The sequence below is a fragment of the Anolis carolinensis genome, chromosome 1 (assembly GCF_035594765.1).
Source record: "Anolis carolinensis isolate JA03-04 chromosome 1, rAnoCar3.1.pri, whole genome shotgun sequence".
In the NCBI taxonomy this organism is placed as follows: domain Eukaryota; kingdom Metazoa; phylum Chordata; class Lepidosauria; order Squamata; family Dactyloidae; genus Anolis; species Anolis carolinensis.
In genome coordinates this window covers 68,924,909-68,937,042 of record NC_085841.1, presented here as the reverse complement: position 1 = coordinate 68,937,042, position 12,134 = coordinate 68,924,909, and the positions used below count along the sequence as shown (strand labels likewise).

General features: G+C 43.1%; 1 long non-coding RNA gene across 1 annotated transcript in view; it reads left to right on the top strand.

Annotated features, from left to right (window-relative positions):
• The first annotated feature begins 2,430 nt into the window (after nucleotides 1–2,430).
• Nucleotides 2,431–12,134, top strand: part of LOC103281479 (uncharacterized) — a 115,196-nt gene continuing 105,492 nt past the window's right edge. The window contains exon 1 of the long non-coding RNA XR_010004690.1: nucleotides 2,431–3,404. This is a non-coding gene — a long non-coding RNA (uncharacterized LOC103281479). The remainder of the gene's footprint in view (nucleotides 3,405–12,134) is intronic.

Here is a 12,134-nt window from a genome sequence, read left to right as displayed (position 1 = left end):
GTACTTTGAGGCAAACTGCAGTTCTCTGTTGGACCAGGAGATGTTTGGGTCGTGAAGTGTCAGCCATGGAATCCCCAAAATCACAGGGAAATGGGGAACCTCAGTAACAAAGAAGGAAATCTCTTCCATATGTTCCCTTATCCACATCCTGGTGGGTTCCGACCACTGGCTTACGGGACCCGTCTTGAGAGGGCGGCCATCGATGGCTTGCACCACACGGGCATTCTTGAAGTCGTGATATTGTAATCCCAGAGAGTCGGCATACTCTCTATCAATGAAATTGTTGGTGGCTCCTGAGTCTATCATGGCGTGGATCATGACGGGTCCCTTTTTTGCTGACCATAAGGTGACCACTAGAAGGAACAGGACCCCGGTTGGTGGCTCTTGAATGGGTTTTTTGACCGGGTTGGCGAGCCTCTCTACGCCCGGTCGTTGGCTTCCCCCGCCGGCTGTGTGCCAATCGCCTCAGACGCCTTCGTCTCCGTGGAGGACGCCGCCGCTAGACGGGCGGCGGGCTTCCCTTTGGCTGGGCACTCCCTGGCGAAGTGGCCCCCGTTCCCGCAATACCAACAGAGGTTTAGGCGTTGGCGGCGGGCCTTCTCGGCGGCATCTAATCTGGGACGCACATTGCCCAACTGCATCGGCACCTCCTCGCTCCCTCTGGGGTATGGGGATGGTGGTGGGGGTCTCCACACTGGACGCGGCTGAACGCTGGCGGGAGCGGGAGGTTTTGCCCCAGCTCTACCGCTCTGGCCTCGTACCCACTGTTTCCTGTTGGCAATCATGACTTCAGCCCGTAAACATTGATCAATGAGTGCTTCAAGAGTGTGGGGAGGGTCCACCTTGGAGATTTCCTCCAGCATTTCAATGTTGAGACCCTCCCGAAATTGTCCTCTGAGGGCTACATCGTTCCAGCCGGTGTTGTGGGCCAGCACTCGGAACTCGGCTATGTACTGAGACATGGGTCTGTCTCCCTGAAAGAGGCGGCGGAGTTTGTGACCGGCTGCCTCCAAATTGTCCTCGATTCCCCAGGTCTCCTTAAGGTGGTCCAAGAAGTGTTGCGCTGATCTTAGGTGTGGAGAGGCTTGGTCGAACAGTGCCGTCGCCCAGTTGGCCGCTGGCCCGTCTAGAAGACTGTAAACCCACGCCACCTTGATGTCTTCTTGGGGAAACTCGGCGGCACGGGCCTCTAGGTAAGCCTGGCACTGGCGGCGGAATACTTGGACCTTGGAGGCTTCTCCAGAAAACTTGGTTGGCAACGCCATGGCCGGGAGGCGGATTCCGCGCTCCCTCAACCCTTTTATTTCTCCATCCTGCGCGTTGAGTCTGTCACGGATGCGGTCCACTTCGTCCTTGCTGATGGTGTAGCTAAGTGGCTGTCCACCCGGCACGGCTCCGGTAGACATTCTGGCCTTGGTTAATTGGTGCTTATGGCGGCGGAGTCAAACTGTCAGGACCCAGACTGCAAGGCACCAATAACCATACACAGAGGCCAGAATCTATCTAATATCTTTATTGAAGGAATATATAAAGTTAATAAAAGCAAGTGTATGAAATAGTCCAGGAGTAGACCTTTCAGGAAAGGTCAAAATTAGTCCAAGAAAACAATGTCCAATATGAAATATTAAGGTCCAAAGTTGTAATCCAATAACCGAAACACTCACTTTGCCAGGCAAAGTGAGGGGAGATGACAAGGTCCTTTAGTCCATGAACTTGAGCAAGGCTAGGAATTAACTTGATACTTGAAAACAAGGCTTGAATCGTGACACAAGGTAACGTGGAACAAGAACAAGGCCCGTGGAATTACTTGGTAAAATCCGTGAAACAAGGCAAGGTTTAGTCCTGGAAGGCGAGGCAAGATCCGAAGGTAAACAAGGCTGGGAAGCAGGAGCGAAGGCTTGAGAACAAGGACAAGGCTTGAACAGGAACGAGGCTTGAAACGGAGCGCGCTGTCCAAACACAACTCGCTCCGGAGGCTGACGAATTGACTCCGCGAAGTTACTTCGCGGGTAAAACACCTATATAGAGTCTAACTTTCCCGCCGAGAGGATTTCTCTGGGAACCAGAAACGAAAGCTAATCTCTGAGACCAGATGTTTGACTCCTTAAAGATTCTCATGGAAAGCAGGCTTAATTGGCTAAATTCTTAGCAGCTATTCTAGCACTCCTGCGCGAGGCCGCTTCCAAACCTCTCTGTTGTTTACAAAACTCATGGCGAGAAAACACAGGAGATGTAGGCTCAGGGTTTGTTTGACATACTTCTGGAACACAACCCTCTTGCAGGTGCAAGGTTCCCAGATCTGGCTGGGAAGAATCTGGCTGGGAAGATTCCAGTTCTGACTGGGAAGGTAAAAAACCCAAGTTTTCTTCTTCATCAGGTATCACCATGTCATGAGCAGGACTACAAGGCCCATGAGTCATCACAGATGGGATGATTGGATTTCAGTCCAGACTTTCAATGTACTATCCAAAGTACTGAACTAGGTTTGGTGACAGGGATCAGCACCCTGGATACCAGCTTTAAAGTCCCTTCCCCACTGTCATGGAAGACATCAACTGCTGCAGTTGAATAAGGTAGGGAGGTAGTTGTGTCTTCTCAAGGATTTATCTAGCTCTTCTGTTCTTGGGCTGAAGCTATAACCAAGGTGGTTGTCCTAGCTCCTCTCTTCTCCTGAGTTTCTAGGATCATTCCCTAAGAGTAGTTCTGCTTATAAACCTGGAAGTGGTAGAAATGCAGAAAGGGAAGCTGATTTTCACTGGTTCCCTTTTTCTTGACAACCCTCAATATACTTCACCTGATGTTTTGGAGAGTCTTGAAATCCTACTGAAGAAATTTGGGTTGGACAAAAGGAATTCCCAGACCCAAGGCATATGCAAACAGAAGTCTCCACATGATCAGCATACTAGATTGCAAAGTGTTTTTATTAATGTAGAAATGAACCTCCTGAGAAGCCCCACTATCTTAGTGCAAGAAATTAAGGATACTGGGGATGTATCTGTGTGTTCATGTCTCCATGTCCTTTGCCCATTTTTGCTCTTATGAGCATGTGAATATCTAAAAAGGCCTTTTGTCAATTGAGTTTTTCAAGAATATAGTATCTCTTGGATTGTCTTATACATTTTAACATTCTGATTTTTTTTCTTTTTCAATCTTTTCACTTTCCTTCTTAGAAAATCAGGGGAAATACAGCATACCTGAGCCAGAATGATTAGCTTGCTGTGGACTCATTCTCGTCTCTCATATTTGGTCATACATATATGCTTCCAGACAGAATCAGACATAGGAATTGGGTACAATGACTTCTTCCTGTTTCTAGAAGACTTTTGATTGGCAGTTTATTGGGACAGACATGATGCCACTTCCCATCTGGAGCAGTGTGAAGAGTAATAGAAAAATTTGACATAGTAAGTGTTGATTTTCCCTTCCCAGTACTGAAACTGAATGTTTAAGTTACTGAGTGAATCTGTCACGCAAACCAATTCAAGTTTTGTATTTCTCCTTTAAAAAAAAAAAGTAAACATCTGTCTAAAGCATCATAAGAGCAAAAGGAACTCAGCACTGGTTCAAAGTTAAGCCTATGGATGTTGGGAGGGGGACAAACATTGCCTGGCGGCACAAAAATTCTGCATATCTGAGTACTGGCTTGTTCTTAGAAGAGAGATTCATTTTAAGATCCTGTCCTATACCAATTAATAATGATGAATTTAATAGATGAATTCAATTCAGGATTTATATTAGACCAAATTAATAAGAATTATTAAGTGGAAAGTAAATATAAATTAAAAATTTAAGTGCTTTTGTCTTTTTGGTGTTTTAAATACTGGAATCCTTGTTATGATTTTGTTTGCTGTAACCAAAAGTTATGCCAGTTTATGCCTCCTTTTTAAAAGTTGTTTAAGGAATTATAATGTGTCTCCTTGTGTATTGTACTTTTACCTGGGATTTGATATGATGGCACAAGTTTATACTCTGTCAGAGTCAAATAGGATTTTGGACAATGTCTCCTAATAAGGCATGTGGATCAATGAAATGCCATATATACTACTTCAATATGGGCCTTCACAAAGTGCAGAGGCATGGACATTTACTAGGAAAGGCATAAGTAGTAAATGTCAGAAATCCAATGAATGTCAACATTTACTGATGAATCTAAAACCAAGCAGACTTGGTGAAAAATGATGCTAGAAAGAGGGACATGGCCTGGTTTGTGAGATGTAGATTTTTGTGCAACTTGAACCCTTTCTGGAGCATTGAACACAGACTGTTGGAGAATCTGTGAGGCTATGTTTAGTTTGTGAATATGAAAATGGACACAAATGAGAGTAAATGAGAAGTGGCAGTATTATTCGCTCTATAGATCCAAATTGTTTGAGGCTACCTTTTGTCATCTGTGGAACAATCTTACAAGGGGCAGTACTTAAAAATAAGTGATATTTGGTAGCCTTCTTTTCCATTGTGTCATTGCATATTTTCATTAGAAGTGGTCTTACCAGTGTTAGCAATGTACTTGTCAAACTGAAATCTCTATAACCTTCGTCAGGCATCTAAATATGGATAAAAGTAAATGCATGAGTAAAGAGAGTGGTTAAGGTACATTAGGACCAACCTCCATGAATGTAAAAGAGTGTCTTTCTCAAGGAAAGACTCTATTATCCATGGAGGTTCTTCCTCAATTTGAAAACATGGTTTCTGATGTTCTATTCATAGTGAGAACCTCCACAGACAAAGGAGTCATTCCTCATCAAAAAATTACTCTATATACAGAAGGTGATGAAAATAATAGTGGCAGAGGGGAGCACGGCTAGTGCATTGACCCCATTATCTCTCTTTTATATTTACTTTGCGCTTCTTTAGAAAAGAAAAGAAAATTAGAACAGGGCTCTCTTGCTTAGAACTCATAGACGTGAGAGAAACATTTTAGTCCATGGATGATCAATTTTCAAGATATGTGCTAAAGCAGTGGTTCTCAACCTGTGGGTCCCCAGATGTTTTGGCCTTCAACTCCTAGAAAGCCTAACAGATGGTAAACTGACTGGGATTTCTGGGAGTTGTAGGCCAAAACACCTGGGGACCCACAGGTTGAGAACCACTGTGCTAAAGGAAGTGGTGGTATGCCTAGGCTGAGAGTGGAGGGCCCACACATGTAATAATGCCCCAAAACTCAGAACTTCCACATTTCTGCCTGCCTCTTTCATAGCACACTACTGCCTGCTACCCAGCGTAGTAGAGCAACAGGAAAGACACAAAATAGTTCAGAGATATATTTTGGGAGAAAAGCTACATTTGTATTGTTGTCTACTAGGTTGGGTCTGAGTTTCCAAAAAGATTTAGCTAACTGCCCTAGTTCAGCCTTGTAAGCATGACACAGTTCTCCTTCCTGTTCTAAAATAGGATATCCTGTAGCAAACAAACCTTTGTCAAGAAGCCAGACCAACATTCTTTTAAAAATCCCAATGAAAGAATATTCCGCTGCCTGCCTTGGCAACCTGGTAAGCTGCTAAATTTCCAGACTTTGCTTCCTAAAAAGTAAGATAAATCAGCACCTCCTGATTAAAATTGTTCAGTGCCTTTCATCTGTGGGGAGAGGAAAAATGGTATTCCTACTGTTTAATGGGCTTTGTGCTGGACTTCTATATATACGTCTGCTAAGAATTAAACCCACTAAGTTCGATGAGATTCCCACTTAAATGTGTATAACATAGAAGCTGAACAATCTTTTCATTAAGTAAAATATGCACATCTCCTCTCAGGGTTTATGTTTCAGAGACCCTTGATCACTTCTGAATTCATTCCAGTTTGTCAACAGTCTGTTTGAAATCTGGTGCCCAGAATTAAATATGGCAATATGTTTTTTTTTAAAAAAAGAAGAGGGAACAACAACCTGATATGTACAATCTCCTTATGTTTTATTGGGATTTTCTTTGGGTGAACCCTATTAGATGCATCACTAGTTTAGAAATGTTGCCTTTGCCAACAAAACCATCTGTTCTATTCACAGAGTTGAGATCTCTGGAGTGTTTCTCACAGGCTCATAAATGAGCAGCCCTTTTGACTGGCGGTCGCTAGTATTCTCTGTCAACTCTGTGAACAATGGGAGAGTACCCAGGAGGTCCCTGCAGGAAGCCGTACTTCCCTTGTATAATTAACTGGGTGGGAGACTGGGGAATGGAGATAGGACATGAGACACATGATACAAACTGCTGAAACAATCAACAAACAAATGAGCAAGCCCCATTTCCTTTCTCTGGAACTGTTGCTTCCTTGCTCCAAGCCCTCCCACCTTATTTGTGGACCTCCTTTGCCCACATAATGGGTTTTAGGTTAACCGTTCATGGATAATTCATCTGAACAAGCTGATTTAATCCTCCATTTAGTTTACAGTAAGTCCACTCCACCATAAACAGTTAGTAGAGTGAGATCATGAGTTAAATTTGACACATTTGACAAGAATGTTGTCGCTGCTCAATGCCCTACTTTTTATACAATAGCAGAAATGAAAAAAGGGGGGGGGAGCAGTGAGGCAAGATTATCTACCAGCTTCACACAGATCCATTGATACAATTTAATTTTCATTTCCCACAGAGAATGAACTGACATCACATTGCCAGTAGCCTGTGGAAAGATAGGTTTAAATCAGGGCTGAGAACAATTGGAGCTGTGTGGAATGGGGCAATTTTTTTGCCTAGCACTCTCATGGTGACACAGCTAATATGGCATGTTCTGATTTCATGCCACTATTTTTCATTTTAAAAGGGTTGGGTGATACTTTGATTCTGCTTTTCCTGCATGGCAGAGGGTTGGACTAGGTGGTCCATGTGGTCTCTTCCAACTCTATGATTCTATGATTCAATTGTGGGACAAGCAGGAGCAACACTGCTCTATTTTTCAGTGATTTTGACCTACTCTGGGAGAGCTGAATTGGGCCTAGGGGTATCAGGCACTGAATTATGGGCCCCCCAAGAGGTGCCAAGAGTTGCATCTTGCTCCAATTGAATCAAGATGGAGACTCTACCAAGATGTGCAGGACCTCCTCTAGTCTCACAACCAATCTACATTTTTATAACATCTGCCAAAATAACACCTGTCAAAATCTGCTCGGTTTTAGTGGATGATGTCACCAGTCAACATCTATTTATAGAGAATAGCCTGACAATTCTGTGATGCCCCTTCCATTAGACATGGAAAGGCAATTCAGGGGGCTGTTGCAGCAAAACTGTAAAGGGGAGGAAGGCTTTTGTTGTTCTGGAGGATGAAAAATAATACCAATCTCCACAATGACCTGAAAGATATAGGCATAGGTTTCAGGTGAATGTACCTTGTCACTAACAGGATACCTGCTCGTATATTCTTGTGTTGGTAAGAGCAGGGGGAGGTTGAAAGCCCAATGAAGTTCTGTATTTTAAAATACCTTGGCTGCACGCTTGTACCTGTGATGGAATTGGGATATGCAGTGCTTCATGGAGGCCAGAAGATCTTTGGGGTGAGGGTTATAAGGACCCCGTTGAAGCTGGCAAACATCTTTTAAGAGAATTTCTGTGTGAATGGTTCACTCTGACATACCTCTGAAAGACTCTTCTCACCACTGCCATTTTCTCTCCTATATTATAGCCCCTTCCCTCAATATATGAAGAAACAGATCACTACAGTTTCACACATATATTTTCTTGTCATGGCAAATAGAAGTGGAGGGAGAATAAATTAACGAAATATCATAGAGGTAAAGAGTTGAACATGGAAGAGAACTTTCTTGCTGGCTTTTATTTTAAAAGACTGGTGTCTTACTAAGTTAGTTTATTTACTTTTTCAGAACGTTTAATATTAGGTTTTAATTCATGTACCCATTAATTCATATTGTGAACTGCCTTGGTCTCGTTGGGGGAGAGGGAAGGATAAATATCTGTCAAACAAATAAACCTTCCACAAACACCTCATCTGCAACTGAGCCCAATGATATGCAATTGGAAATTCTGAGCAGAACGCTCTTAGTAATACTGTTTGTGCAACCATGAGTTTAGACTCATCAGGCAGTTTCAACTCTCTTGATTGAAAAGCCAAAGTTTCTGAGTCCTGATTTTGGAATCATGGTTTCCATTTTAAAAAAATCAGTATGAAATGTGCCCCTTAAATACAAGCTGAATATTTTCCTCTATGGAAGTACATGCACGAGAGAGGATGTCTCTAATGGAAAGAAGATACTGAGATCCTCGAGCAGAAAAAAAGTGCTGGAATTATCCAAGCAAGGGCTGCGCTATATGGAAGTAGTGCTAGAATGGGTGCTCCATCTGATAGCTTATTTGTTATTACTTTAAATACACTCTGTTGGCATTAAGCACAGCAAGAAGTCTAGTAAAACTGGAATGGTGACATTTAAAAATGAAGCTTCTCAAATAGGCTTTTAATCTCTTTCTAATAAGAAAGTTATCTGCTAAACACCAAGTTTAACACTTATGTAACAAGTTCACATCTATAACTCTGCTAATCATTGGTGGGCTGTGCCTTAGCGCTTGGTGTTTAATTAACCTATAAAGCACTTTTTTCCCTGGGCTCAATCTAAATTACTCCCACAGCTGTACAACTATTTAAAGAATCTGAAAGTGTTCTTAGTCAAATATTTTTTTGCCAACTCACTCTATTGTGTTCATGGAGAGAGAATGGGAAAGATTACAAATTCATTTTGCAGTGACATCAAGTAGATATGGAGAAATCTTCAACTGTGGAGGGGAAGCTTCCCTAACCCAAGCATTTTGTCTGAAGAAAAAGCACAGAAACAAATTCTGAAACAAAGCTGTCTTATTCAAGGCTGCAATATACCCATTGTCCTAGTTACGAATCTGTTATATAATAACTCATGTCAAAGCATGATGTACAAGAGGTGGAATGATAATCCAATGGAAGCATATGTATTATAGCCCCTTTGGGACCATAGACTATGGTTCTTATCAGTTTGGAAGATTCAACTTTCTAGTCATCTAATTTGTATCTTCCATCAAACTAGAGTATTTTCATTCTCCTCTGTAAGTGTGTGATGTTTTAATTTGCTACCTGTTGTTTTAGCTCCCATACCAGAAGAAAGGCATAATCCAAATATATATATTTAAATTGACAATATACTATATCAGAAACAACTTTTAAAAGGTGGGAAAAAAACCCAACCCCTGCTGGATATCACATCTCATCTCTTTAGCTGAAATCCTATAGTATACAGGTAGTACCAAATTATGAACTGCAAATTGGAACAGGTACATTTGAAGTCTCTCTCTCTCTCTCTCTCTCTCTCTCTGTGTGTGTGTGTGTGTGTGTGTATGTGTGTGTATACACACACACACACACACACACACACACACATAAGCTTAGGGTAGCTTTTTAATGAAGTTTGTTTTGCTGCCTGTGCCTCTGTTCAGATGATTTCACCACACTTTCTGTCCCTGTGATTATTGGATTTTGAAAAATGTGGCTTATTGTGGAAATAAGGATTGGTGATAAAGCTTCAGTGGAGACACCTTTCCCCCATGATAACTCTTCCAGGAGTGAATTTCCCTTCCTAGGGGTAGATTTTCCTCACTTCCTGTGGTCTCCCTCCTTTTCTTAACTATGAGTTATGTGTAAGTCTGCTGCTGCTCAGTCGTTTAGTCGTCTCCGACTCTTCGTGACCTCATGGACCACGCCAGAGCTCCCTGTCGGCCGTCACCGCTCCCCAGTTCCTTCAAGGTCAACCCAGTCACTTCAATGATACCGTCCATCCATCTTGCCCTTGATCGGCCTCTCTTCCTTTTTCCTTCCATTTTCCCCAGCATCGTGATCTTTTCCAAACTTTCCTGTCTCCTCATGATGTGGCCAAAATACTTCAGCTTTGCCTCTAATATCCTTCCCTCCAGTGAGCAGCCGGGCATTATTTCCTGGAGGATGGACTGGTTGGATCTTCTTGCAGTCCAAGGCACTCTTGGGATTTTCCTCTAGCACCAAAGTTCAAAAGCATCTATCTTCCTTTGCTCAGCCTTCCTTATGGTCCAGCTCTCGCAGCCATAGGTTACTATGGGGAATACCATTGCTTTGACTATGCGGACCTTTGTTGCCAGTGTGATGTCTCTGCTCTTCACTATTTTATCAAGATTGGCCATTGCTCTCTTCCCAAGAAGTAAGCGTCTTCTGATTTCCTGGCTGCAGTTTGCATCTGCAGTGATCTTCATGCTAGAAATATAAAGTCTGTCACTGCCTCCATGTTTTCTCCCTCTATTTGCCAGTTATCAATAGGCGTAGTTGCCATGATCTTGGTTTTCTTCACGTTTAACTGCAATCCAGCTTTTGCACTTTCTTCTTTCACCCTGGTGATAAGGCTCCTCAGCCCCTCCTCGCTTTCAGCATCAGAGTGGTATCATCTGCATACCTAAGGTTGTTAATGTTTCTTCCAGCAATTTTAACTCCGTCCTTGGATTCCTCAAGCTCCGCGTGTCGCATGATGTGTTCTGCGTACAAGTTGAATAGGGAGGGTGAAAGTATGCAGCCCTGCCACACTCCTTTCCCAATCTTGAACCAGTCTGTTGTTCCGTGATCTGTTCTTACTGTGGCTACTTGGTCTTTATACAGATTTCTCAGGAGACAGACAAAGTAAGTCAGATGTTTGTAATTTGGGGACTTCCTGTACATGGTTGTTTTGTGCCTTCAAGTAATTTTCATTTTGTGTCAACCCTAAGTCAAACCCACCAAGCGTTTTTCTGGGACTGAGAGAATGTGACTTGCCCCGGGTCACCCAGTAGGTTTCCATAGCTAAGCAGGGAATTGAACCCTGTTCTCCAGTGTATTTAAACTTTCAAATTAATAGAGTTGGCCATTACTTTAACTGTCATTGTTCAATGCTATACATTGTTCAATGGATATACAGAGAAGATGGCGCCGGGGGAGGACGGGCGTTTGCGGGCTCCGCATGGCTGCTGAAGAACTTGAGCCCCCCACTGCTGCTATTTACAACTGCTGCTATTTACAACTCTATTTACAACTCTATTTTCAATTCTCCACTTCAAAAGCCAAGACTAAGCCATAAGGTGACAGAGTTGCCTGGAGCGGTCTGCTGGTTTGTGAAGTGAGAAGAAAGTGGGGGAGAACGCACGCCATTAAGAATACAGCTTCCAAAGAGACAAGCTGTAGGACCCGTCTGAGCGAAGTAAGACTCTTGAAGTAAGACTCTTGAATCCCTACCGGCTGCCAGGTTTTTTAGAATCTTTTTTTTTAAAGAATCTTTTTAGAATTTTGTTGTCCATTGCCCATATTCTCACTGAGCCATCTTGGAGGTCGTCTGGACTATCACACTGGAGCTGGAGTTGTGGGGCTGCTGCTGTTGTGCTGGAGCCGCTTGGCTCTGCCTCCCTTCTACTGCCCCCCCTTCTACTGCTTTTACTCGCTGTGCTTGCTGGCGGCTGAGCAGCTGCTGGAGGAGCAGCTACTGGAGGAAGCAGACGGTGCTCTGTGACAAGGCTGTGTGTGCTTGTGGAGCAAGGCCCCTGTGCTTGGTGAGATTCTAGTGGGGCAACTCGCCCTTATTTCACGCTGCCCTATTGACATCTTTGTGACTGGACCAGCTCCTGTAGTGTAATTCTATCACGGCGGAGGAAGGCAAGGCGAAGTTTCAGTTACCAAACTTGCTATGCACCAAGCACTTTACGAAGAGACTTACCGCCTACTAACACTGTAATTCTCAAACTGTTATTGTTGTGAAGTTCCTGCCATTGAGCTGCTGCCTGCTGAGCACTTTAAAAACTTTAAAAACTAGATGCATATCAAGCACTCTAAGGGGACAGTGTGTTATTGTTAAAGCACTTTCAGAGTACAGAAGCACTTTCCAATAGAATTGAACTACTGCACTTTATGAAGTAACTTGAATTGAACCGCCTACCTCTTATACCACATCAAGTATATATTATGATTACATCAAATATTTATTGCTGGACCCCCCCCCCCTTTTATTTGAATTAAGCACTATTGCACTTTGGGTAGTTACAGCTATTGTTAACATCTGTTGTGATCAAGGTGTATTAGGAGCTAGGAGGTTAATTAAGGGGCAGGGAGGACTAAGAGGAGGGCGGGAAGGGAAGGCAGTGGTTAAAGTCTATTGGGCCAGTGCAATTAACAACCATGGATAA